Consider the following 11,492-nt stretch of genomic DNA (forward strand, 5'->3'; position numbering starts at 1 on the left):
AAACACAAGCAAAACACCCACTCCCATGGCTCAGGATATGATGGTGATGGAGAAGGAAGGAACTAGAATGATGTTGGTTTTTAAAAATGAGATGGTTGCAACCTAAGTGCCCATCAACTGAGGATTGGATAAAGAAGATATGGTATATATATATACAATGGAATACTACTCAGCCATAGGAAAGAATAAAATTGTCCCACTCACAACAACATGGTTGGACCTCGAGGGAATTATGTTAAGTGAAGTAAGCCATATAGAGGAAGACAATCTCTTTATGATTCCACTCATATGAGGAAGTTAAACATGTAGACAAAGAGAACACATTAGTGGCTACCATGGGAAAGGGGGTCGGGGAGTGGGCACAAAGGGTGAAGGGGTGCACCTACAAAACAACTGGCAAACAATAATGTACAACTGAAATTCCACAAGATTGTAAACTATCATAAACTCAATAAAAATTAACTTAAAAGAATGCGATGGTTGTGGGCCAATGTGGAATGATCTGCCAGCACCAGGCACTGTCAGAACTTCCATCAGCCAGGACGGTGGAAATTAACTGGTGCATGCCACAGCATATCTTCTTCTGTGCCGCTGATGAAAGAACCTAAAAAAACACCTACACCCATAAAACAGGTCGAATTTGTTACCTGAACCCGAATACTTCCAGTCTATTTGTTCAGATGGTGGATGGGAATAGTATGTATTTTTGGGTTACTCTGTTCCCTCCATCTCCCCAAACATCTGGCACCCCAAAAGCCATCCTCAGCTGTGGAACCTGAGTGGCACTATGATTTGTGTTGTCACCTGACCAAGGCCAGAAGACCCTCACCACAGTTCCCCAAGCTCACCACATCCCCAAGATAAAATTCAGACTTCCCTCCTGAAAGGCAGAGGTAAACACTCATGACTGTTTCCGGCAGGGGACTTCTTCCAATTAAAACCCCCTTAGTTGGCTGTCTCCCCTTAGTTCATTTTTATAAAGGAGCAAATGCCTCTTCTAGAAAATAATAAAATGAAATGTAAGTGATTTAAATAAATAAATAAATAGAATTTCCTAACTAAACCTGTATCCAGTATTTCTTTATTTCTTTAGTAATGACACAATTCATTGTTGATTACTAGAATACACCTTTTCAATAATTTTTTCAAAGCCTTTTTTAGCTCTCGATTCCTCAAGCTGTAGATGAATGGGTTTAGCATGCAAATCACCACTACATAGCATACTGAGGCAAATTTGTCTTTATCTAGTGAGTGTTTTGATCTGGACTGCACACAAGCCCTCAGGTACGTAAAACTGAGGGTCCCATAATATATAGTAATAGAAAACAGGTGCGAAGCACAGGTAGAAAAGGCTTTCTCTCATCTCACAGCAGAGGGGATCCTATGATGACAAACATGATGAATACATAGAATGTGAGAACAATGATAAGAGAACCAAACACATTGGACCCAGCAATGATTAACCACCTCAGCTCTCTGATCTGGGTATCAGAACAGGACAAAGCAATCAAGGAAACATCATCACAGTAGGACTAGTGACACATTTGAGTCACAGACAGACATGTGTAAGGTAGCCACTGCTTGCATGAGTCCCACAGTGAATCCATGAATGTGAGAGCTAGAGACCATCTGAGCAGATTCCTGAGCATGAGAACTAGATTGAGTAAAGTGTTGCAGATGGCCACATACCGATCACAGGCCATGTTAGACAACCTTAATAATTCCCAAACTAAAAATGTGATAAAGCAACAAAATTGAGTGGCACCTGGATAAAATAACACACAATTTAATTTCACATAAAGAATTCACAAGGGTGTTTGGCATGATGGCAGAAGTACCAAAAAAGTCAACAAAAACCAGATGAAAGAGAAAAAACACAGGGGTGTCTGAAGTTGAGGACTGATTTGTCTTAGTACAGTCAAACCAAGATTACCCAAACCAGTAACTAGGTCAGTCAGTAGAAATAGAGAGTAGAGAATGACTTGAAGCTCGGGGTTATCTATGAGGCCCAAGAGCATGTACTTAGTGGCTGCGGAATGACTGCCTGTGCCATGAAATAGATAAACAATTCTACAATAAACTGTTCCAGAGCACATGCTCTGAGTAATCTTGACTCTGTAAGAAAGAATCAATTAAATGTGAAAAGATAGCCCTGGCTCACCAGGATATTATGTCAAATTCAATCGAAGATGATAGGCACTCTCAGTTACGTGTGGATTTTACTTTGACTTTCAGTTTGAAAGGATTTGGTCCAGGCAGAAATTCCAAGATATAAAATTCACTAGGGAGCTGTAGAAGAAGAGAGTGTTTCCATTAAAATTTTATAATCAATGCAATAGCAAAGTTTGTGTTGTACTTTTCTTTAACTATAAAGGAAACAAACATTAAGAATGTAAGTGGCTTTGATAACATACATCAAAATCATTTCTTAAGTTGAAAGTTTATCTCATAAAATTATAATTTCCTCAGAACATTAAAAATGACCAAAGTCAAGTGTGGAAAATATAAAATGAAAGTCAAAATCAAAATATTAACGCTATCTTTAGGCATTTCGTTTGATATTATTTTAAAATTTTCTCCTTTTGCTTATTTTTGTTTCCTATTGTTTTTCAATTTGCATATAATGTTGATATTAAGGAAAAGTACGATTGTGAATTTTCTGGCTCTGTCTTTTGGCAAAATACATAGTGGCTAATAATTTTCCGGATGGTAAGACAGCTTTAAGTGATTAAGAGACATCTCTTTACCCTTTATCTTCAAGCATCTAAATGGCCCAAAGTGGATAGCATTTGGGCAGTGTCTAGATGAACTAAATTCCACAGAACATTTCTATAGACTCAAGCTGGATTCTGAATGCTTGAGACTAACAGAATTGCAATCAACTCCTTTCTTTCTTGAACAGAGCAGAAAATAAGTCAACTTGATTTTCTAACTTTATCCTTAGATTGTCTCATGTTTCTTCATATGCACCTTATGGATGGTTGACAGGTAAAATGCAATCAAATATAAAATGCACTCTCCCTTAAATTTTGATTGATATCTCCTTGGAGACTTTCTCTGGGTTACTCCTTTATATTTTCTTTCCCTTTCACCACTTTTCAACCAACCATATTAGAATGGGCATCTACCCCCAATTTCTCAATCATGTTTATAAGTTAAGCAAGTATAATCAACCTTCCTTTCCCATTAAACCAAGAAATCCCCTCACCAAGCTTACTGTCAATTTCCCTATTCCAAAATCCAAAAAAGCTGCTTTTGCTCTGGCAGGTCTACAGTACTGAACTCTACTGAACAGACGTTTAGTTTCCAGAAGAAAGCAGTCTCTGAGTTTACTATTTGTCCATTTTGTTCTGTACCTTGGAGGCTCTGCTTCTATTATCTCTGTTTTAGATGGTGTGTTCTCCAGGCTCTCTCCAAAGCCCCCACACTTTCCTCTTTATACCTTCTTGTTCAACGATCTTATCCAATCCTGTGTTCTCAGCGGTCATCTACATGCTGATTATGCACAAATACATATTTCTATTCCAGATTTCTTTTCTCTGCTCTAGCTTTATGAATCTAAACTCCTCCCAGAAACTGTTACTTGGATAGTCCAGATGTTCCTCAAAAGTATCACATATAGAAAAGAACTTGACACCTCTCCACATTGGGCCTGATATTCAAGACCTGGAGTATATATTTTCTATCTCAATGAATAGTGCTATTAGCGATTCAGTTTTTCAAATAAGAGACCAATTACCGTTTACTATGCTTTCCTGTTCCTCATGACAATATTCAGTTTGTCCCCAATTCCTAACAGTTTTATATCTTTCACACTTTTCAAATCTATTTACTTATGCTGTTTCCTTGATCCAACCACAATGCCTTTTTGTACTGTTTTGGTTTTTGGCAACTGACATGACTTTCATTCTTTCATCCAATCTTCCCTACTTCTCTCTGTTCCTCACAGTTCAGCTTCTATGAACTTTTACAGAAACAAATTTCATACTTTTATTTTCCTGATGAACTCCTTCAATGTTTCCTCATTGTCCTTAAGATAAATTCCAACTTCTTTAACATGGTTGATGCAAGTTGAAAATCTAGTTCCTGCGTCACAGATCAGACTCGTCTCTTGAGATATTCCTCATTTGGTCTCGATATTGCAGATGTTCCAAACCATCACACATAGTCAAATAAGAGCCAGTATGTTATAAATGCTTTATTCTCTGCCTAGAACCCTTTTCTTCCGCCGTCATTTCCTTTGCTTGACTTTCCTTCTACTTAACTCTCTGTCCTCTGTTGAGTCACATCCTCTTGGAAGCTCTCATGACTTTTCAGGTCAGGTTAATGCTCCTCATGGGGATGTTTCTGCATCCACTGATTGTTTTATTACAGCACCTACCACACTATATTTCAACCAACTGTTAACACGCCTGTAACACATCCTAGACTTAAAACTGTTATTTTTAAGCAATAATGTTTCTATTTTAGACCCAATTTAATCACCTACCTCTAATAATATCCAGTACAAAGAAGATGGTCAATAACTGTTAAATGATTAAGTGAAAAAAAGTTATAGTTATAAAGGTCCAAAGTTTTTCCCACCAAGAGAGATTGTGTATATATTTTTTCTACTATCTGATGTCTTTTAATATTCACTGCATTGTCATGCAGTTCAACTACAAACCCCTAAATAGTCTATAGCACCTGAAAGGACTCTTTATGACATCAATAACATCTAAAATTACCTAGGTATTATGGGACAACTTTTATTTTGTGGTGTCTGTGTGTGTGGGGGGGGGTCCCTTGGGAAACTTTTTTTGGTGCCATTTTTTTAACAAGCATTGAAAAGCAATACAATTATACATGCAATAATAGGCAATTATTTGCTCTTTAGTGTTTGGGGACCAAATTATTTCCCTTGAAATGTAGATCACTTTTTCATCTTTTAGTCAATGAAAGAATCTAGAGTAGAGAGGCATTTTAATGTTTCTTTAGGGAAAAAAGTTGATTGACTCATATATATGCTTTGATTATTTGCTATACTTGCTTTAATATTTGTCACCTTGGTTTCATATTAAAATTATGAATTTATTTAAAATAAATGTTCAGTTCATGGACCTTGCATTTAGTAGCAGTTGAGGGAATGTCCCAATCAGTAACATTCAAACTTTCCTTCTGAGATTGTCTCAAACTGTTGTTATGACAGATATTTCAGTTCAACAGCAAGGATTAATTTAATAGAATGTTCATTTTTCTCTTCAGTCTCTAGGAAACTGAAAGTCTGCAAATCATAGGTGAATTGACATCCTGTTGTAGTCACTCCACATAAATGTATGAACCTCTCTATCTAAATTTGCTTTACATGTCCAGATTGATTATACCACACACCCAACAAGAGAGGATGAAAAGACTTTTGCTCACGGAATGAGGCTTTCTGGGGCAGGCACTGTGAGCTCCCAAGCTGGTCTGAAATGGCTTGAGGGAGCAGCTAATGGTGAATGGACTTGGGGTTTGTGTTGTGGTGAGTGGGTGAGGCTGGTGTGAGGATTCCTGCCTGCAGGAAAAGGCTTAGTTGTTCCAACTTCCATTTGGCACCAAAGGGTGGAGCAGTGGGTTTCTTATCAGTTTCACCAGATTTAGGGTAAAAGGCAGAGGGGAAGTAGGAGAGCTTAAAGGCAGTGAATAGTCAAACATCAAAATGGAGTCAGACACTTGATTACACACCTCTTCTCCTCAAAACCTCCATCACTCCTGCTCCTAGAACTTTCTTTCTTACTCCTCCTTAACTTCTTCCCACTACTTTATTATACAGATAATTTTACTATCTCTCACAGAAAGAGAGACTTCTCCCTATTTAGGACAGAAAAGAATATTTTTGGATGTGAAATACAGGATTCTTTACAGATATCAAAGTGTGATAACCAGATGAGGAGCACTAATAGCATAATAAAATCTTACACACCAGAAAAGGAGAAAGAAATTTTGCCATTTTCTCAAGCATATTTTGCTTCTTTTATGGGTAACTAAGAAGACAGATGCTGTAAACTATTGCAAATCTCACTTAAAAAAAAGAAAGAAATGAGTAAGGAGTAAACGCAAAATTCAAATGAATTTTATTGATATTTTGCATATTTTTTAATACATCATTAGTAATTTTGAAAGTATATATGGAATGGAAAATTCTCCAGAATACTTCTACAACATTCACCCAATAAATCACCTAGAAAAGAAAGCCTAAAGAGATCAATTGCCACAGAACAAATAAAGCAAGTTGTCAGAAAAGACAGTGGAAGCAAGCATTCTTTAACTCCTAAAGTATGCTTTCTAAATATCAATGTCCACTATATGGATACAGGATAGTTGGATTAAAAGACCATTCTGGAAAGGGGCAAGAAAGGTGAGCCTAGGGATGTTACGGTAAAAAGATATGACATCACCACACTTACAGAGGCGTGACTGCCAAAACTGTACAAACGGTACCATAAAATGATTGTGACAGATACAAACAGTATACTAAAAATCAATGAATCCACAATGATATAAGAGAAAATAAATGAAAAGATCATTTTCATCATTAAATATATCCTTAACTGAAGAAGTTCTGGTTCCATCAGCATGGTGTAAACCTCTTAAAGTCCATCTCCCTCTCTGTCTGACTCATATCAATTAAAACTGCTTGACACAAGAAAAAATCAAACATCTCAGGTCAGCAAATAAGAGTAAACAAAAGAGGAGGACTGGGCAGGGGAGTGAAAACCTTAAAAAGTGATCTACCCCAGGCTGAGTTTATCGCTGTTTTCTCTATCACTCATAGCCTTGCTGCAGGGGTGGGAACCAGTTATACTGGGGGAAAATGGGCTGCAAAGGCCCCGACATATTTCTTGCTATAAGAGTCATGGCAGGGAACACTACCAAAGTGGAAAGTAAAGGAGGAACCCTAGAGGGGAAATATTCAGAGAAGATTCCCTAGTTGGGGGCAAAAACCAGTGCAAATCTTAGTCTAAACCTGAATTACACATGCATGAGAAGGACACAAACCAGTGAAGCAAGGCCTCAGCAAACCAAACTGAGAATTAAACCACTGCCCACAAACAGTAGGAAAAATGTATAGTCTAAAATGTACTACATTGAGTACTTCCTAAAATAGAAATATCATCACGTAAACATATCTGTATTCTGCAGAGAAATGACGAAAACCCAGAATCAACACAACACAGCACTCACAATGTCTACAATTAAATTCAAAATTATTCATAATAAAAAGAACAAACAAATGCTCTCAAGGGAAAAGGCAAACCTCAGATGCTAAAGTGGAGACAACCCAAAAGGTGAAATTATCAGGCAAAGACATAAAGCAGCTATTTTAGCTACACTTTAATATTCTTTTAAAAACTCTTAAACCTACACATTTGAAAGTATTGAAAAGATAGGAAATATAACAAGAAAAAGAAACTACATAAAAAAGGAAAATAAAAGTTGTATAACTAAAAGACATAATTTCTCAAATTGCTGAATGAGCTCATACCATAATGGAAACAATAGAGGGAAGAGTCAGTAAACTTGATAGATGTATATAAATTATTCAAGTTGAAATTCATAGATGATGAAGGTTAAAAATTTTTATAACAGAGCTTCAGGGCCCTGTGGTAATATTTCCAAACATGCAATTAGAATCTGAAAAGGAAAAGAGAATGAGATGAAGGCAAAAAAATGTCTGATGAAAAGAACAAAACATTAAGTGAAGTTATTTAGGCTGATGGAAAATGATATAAAAGACAGCCCTGAATTTTCAGGAATGAAGGAAAGTTATCCTGAAAGAAAAATATCTGGGTAAATATATAAGATCATTTATTCCCCTCTTAAGTTCTTACAGATATGTATGATGGTTGAAAGCAATGCTTATAACACAACCTAGCGGTGTTTTCAATGTATGTAGATGTGATAACCATGAGAATTATGAAGGGAAATTTATTTATAAAGGGTATTGAAGATGCAAGGTGACTTCATTTTACAGGAAATACTATAATATTAACTATGTAGATTGTGAAAGCCTAGGTATATTAGGTATATATTAGGTATATAAATATGCAAAGAGAAACAGCCAAAATGCCAATAGATAAATTAAAATGGATAGTACAAAAAATTTAAATACTCCAGTACAAGACAGGAAATGGGAAACAGAAAAACTAAAAAAAAGGAGGGTAGCACGTTAGGAAGATGGCAAACTAGGAAGATGTAGGTCCTTGTTTTCCCCGAGATACTGAATTAACAGCAATATATGTAACAAAATAACTTTGGAAAACCCAAAAGACTAGGTAAGGAGCTGCAACACCCAAGTAAGCACATAAACAAGGCAAGAGACAGGCAAGAAGGGTAAGAGTTGGTCATAGTTTTCTCACCATGGCCCCTCGTGCCCCCCAGTGTATCAAGGCGTGAAGGGCGAGTACCTGCTCCTAATTTCTGGCTCTTCCCTTAGGACAGAAAGAAAAGTGGAACTTTGTCCATCATTCTGGCTTGTGTTGGTGCTGCCGGAGGGACTGGTTTCTGTCTCTCCTGGCTTGTGGTGCTGATGGAATGGTGGCATAGTTTGTATATCAATTTGGAGGCCATTGAGAACAGAGGTAAGGACCACAGTGTGTTACAGCAGCAGAGACTATATAGTTCCACAGGCAGTCTCCAGGAGACACAAAATATTAAGTGTAGAGGAATACAACAGAAACTGAAAACTCTTGAGAAGAAATTCAATTAATACAGGTAAGCAGCCATATATACTAGAATAATAGCACACACACAACCCAAAAATGACACATCCCCAGAAAAGGTGTGAATGGTTACAGAACCCTGACTGGGGTGATTGGTGTAGGTCCTCCCCTGGACAAAGCTAGCCTGTAAAGACTGAGAGAGGTAGCTGGTTTCTCAAAGTCAGTATCTCAACAAAAGATCACAAGACACACAAAGAAACAGGGAAACATGGCCCAATCAAAGGAGGACAACAAAGCTCTAGAAACTGACTCTAAAAAAGAATAGATCTATGAAATTTCTGAAAAAGAATTTAAAATGACTGTCTTAAAGCTGCTAAGTGAGCTAAAAGAGATCACTGATAGACAACTAAATGAAATCAGGAAAACAATGCATGAGGAAAATGAGAGTATTCAAAAAGAGAAATTATAAGACAGAACCAAACAGAAATTCTGGACCTGAAAAATGCAATAACTCAATTGAAACATTCACTAGAGGGGTCAATAGCAGACTTGATCAGGCAGAACAAAGAATCAGCAAACTGGAAGAAAGGTCATTTGAAATAATCGAGTCAGAGGGCAAAAAAAAAGAATGGAACGAAGAGTGTCTAAGGGACATATAGGAGAATGTCAGCTGGACCAATATACACATTATGGGAGTCCCAGAAGAAGAAAGAAAAGAGCAGAGAATTTATTTAAAGAAATAATGGCTGAAAACATCCCAAATATGAGGAAAGAAATAGATACACAAATTCAAGAACCTCAGCGAACTCTGACTAGGACAATTCAAGAGCTGTATGTCAAGACACATTATAATAAAACTGTGAAACTCAAAGACAAATAAAGAATCTTGAAAGAAGCAAGAGAAAAACAACTCAACTAATAAAAGTGGGCTACCATAAGATTATCAGTGTATTCCTCAGCAGAAACGTTGCAGACCAGAAGGGACTGGGAAGATATATTCAAAGTGCTGAAAGAAAGAAAAAAAATCCAACCCAGAATATTATATCTGGAAAAACTTTCCCTCAAAAATGAAGAAATTGATACCTTCCGGGAGCAACAAAAGCTGAAGGAATTCATTCCCATTAGACCTGCCCACAGGAAATGCTATGGGGAATCATTTGAGCTAAAACAAAAAGACATCAGAAAGCCACACAGACCCGTAGAAAAGTACAACGATCTCCAATAAAGGTAAATATTTGGACAAATATAGAACCTTGTCTTACCGTAATTTTAGTGTATAAACGCACTTTAAATTCTAGCATAGAATCTAAAGGACAAAATCATAAGAAAACAAACATATTTTGATGGATACACAATAAATAAAGATGTAATTTGTGACAGCAATAATACAAAGGGCGAGAGCAGAGTTATAAATGAGTAGAGCTTTTGTACGTGATTGAACTTTTTATCAGTGTAAAATAGACGGTAGTAACTTTAAGATTTATAATACAATCACAATGGTAGCTACAAAGAAAATATCTACTGAATACACCTAAAAGGAAATGAGAAGGGAATCAAAGCAAGTCATTACAAAAAAATCAAACACAAAAGAAGGTAGTAAGAGAGGAAATGAGGGTCAAAAAAACCACAAGAAGAAAATAGAAAATAAGCAATCAAAACAGCAATAATGAACCCTTTCCTATCAGTAGTTTAAATGTAAATGGATTAAACTGTCCAATCATGAGACACAGACTGGTCAAGTGGATTAAAAAAAAACCCAGAACGCAATGACTTGCTGCTTACAAGAGACTCACTTTAGATCTAAGGATACACATAAGTAAAAGTAAAAGGATGGAAAAAGATATTCCATGAAAATGATATCCTAAAGAAAGTAGGGGTGACTTTAAGTGAAAAACTGCCACAAGAGACAAAAGGACATTATATAACGATAAAATGGTCAAATCACCAAGAAGATAAACAATTATAAATATTTATGCACCAAACATCTGAGCTCCAAAACATATGAAGGAAACATTGACAGAATTCAAGGGAGAAATAGATAGCAATACAACAATGGTAGGAGACTTCAGCACTTTACTTTTAATAGTGGATAGAACAACCAGGCTGAAGATCAATAAAGAAGTAGAGGACTTGAACAACATCAACAAACTGGACCTAACAGACATCCAGAGAACGCTCCACCCAGGAACAGGAGAATACACATTCCTCTCAAGAGCACATGGAACATTCTCCAAGATAGACCACAAAACAAATATTAACAAATTTTAGAAGACTGAAATAATAGAAACTATCTTTTCTGATCACAAAGGAATGAAATTAGAAATCAGTAGCGTGGGCTTGGCCCCGAGGCCCAGTGGTCAAGTTCCCACACTCAGCTTTGGTTGCCCAGGATTTCACCAGTTTGGATTCTGGGCATGGACCTAGCACCACTCGTGAAGCCATGCTGAGGTGGTGTCCCACGTAGCAGAACCAGAAGGATCTACAACTAGAATATGCAACTATGTACTGGGAGAGCTTTGGGAAGAAGAAGTAAAAAAAAAAAAAAAAGATTGGCAACAGTTGTTAGCTCAGGGGCCAATCTTTAAAAAAAAGAAAAAAAGAAATAAGTAGCAGAAGGAAAACTAGAAAATACACAAATACGTGGATATTAAACAACACATACTTCAATAACCAGTGGGTTAAAGAAGAAATCACAAGGGAAATTAGAAAATATTGTAAGACAAATGAAAATGAAAACATAATATATCGAAACTTATGGGATGCAGCAAATACAGTGCATTCAGTCTTTACCATTGAGTATGATATTAG

General features: G+C 36.7%; 1 pseudogene; it reads right to left on the bottom strand.

The window, feature by feature from the left end:
• Positions 1 to 1,089: 1,089 nt before the first annotated feature.
• Positions 1,090 to 2,096, bottom strand: LOC138921351 (olfactory receptor 5AL1-like; annotated as a pseudogene).
• Between the last annotated feature and the right edge of the window lie 9,396 nt (positions 2,097 to 11,492).

This window comes from Equus caballus, chromosome 29, assembly GCF_041296265.1.
Source record: "Equus caballus isolate H_3958 breed thoroughbred chromosome 29, TB-T2T, whole genome shotgun sequence".
Taxonomy (NCBI): domain Eukaryota; kingdom Metazoa; phylum Chordata; class Mammalia; order Perissodactyla; family Equidae; genus Equus; species Equus caballus.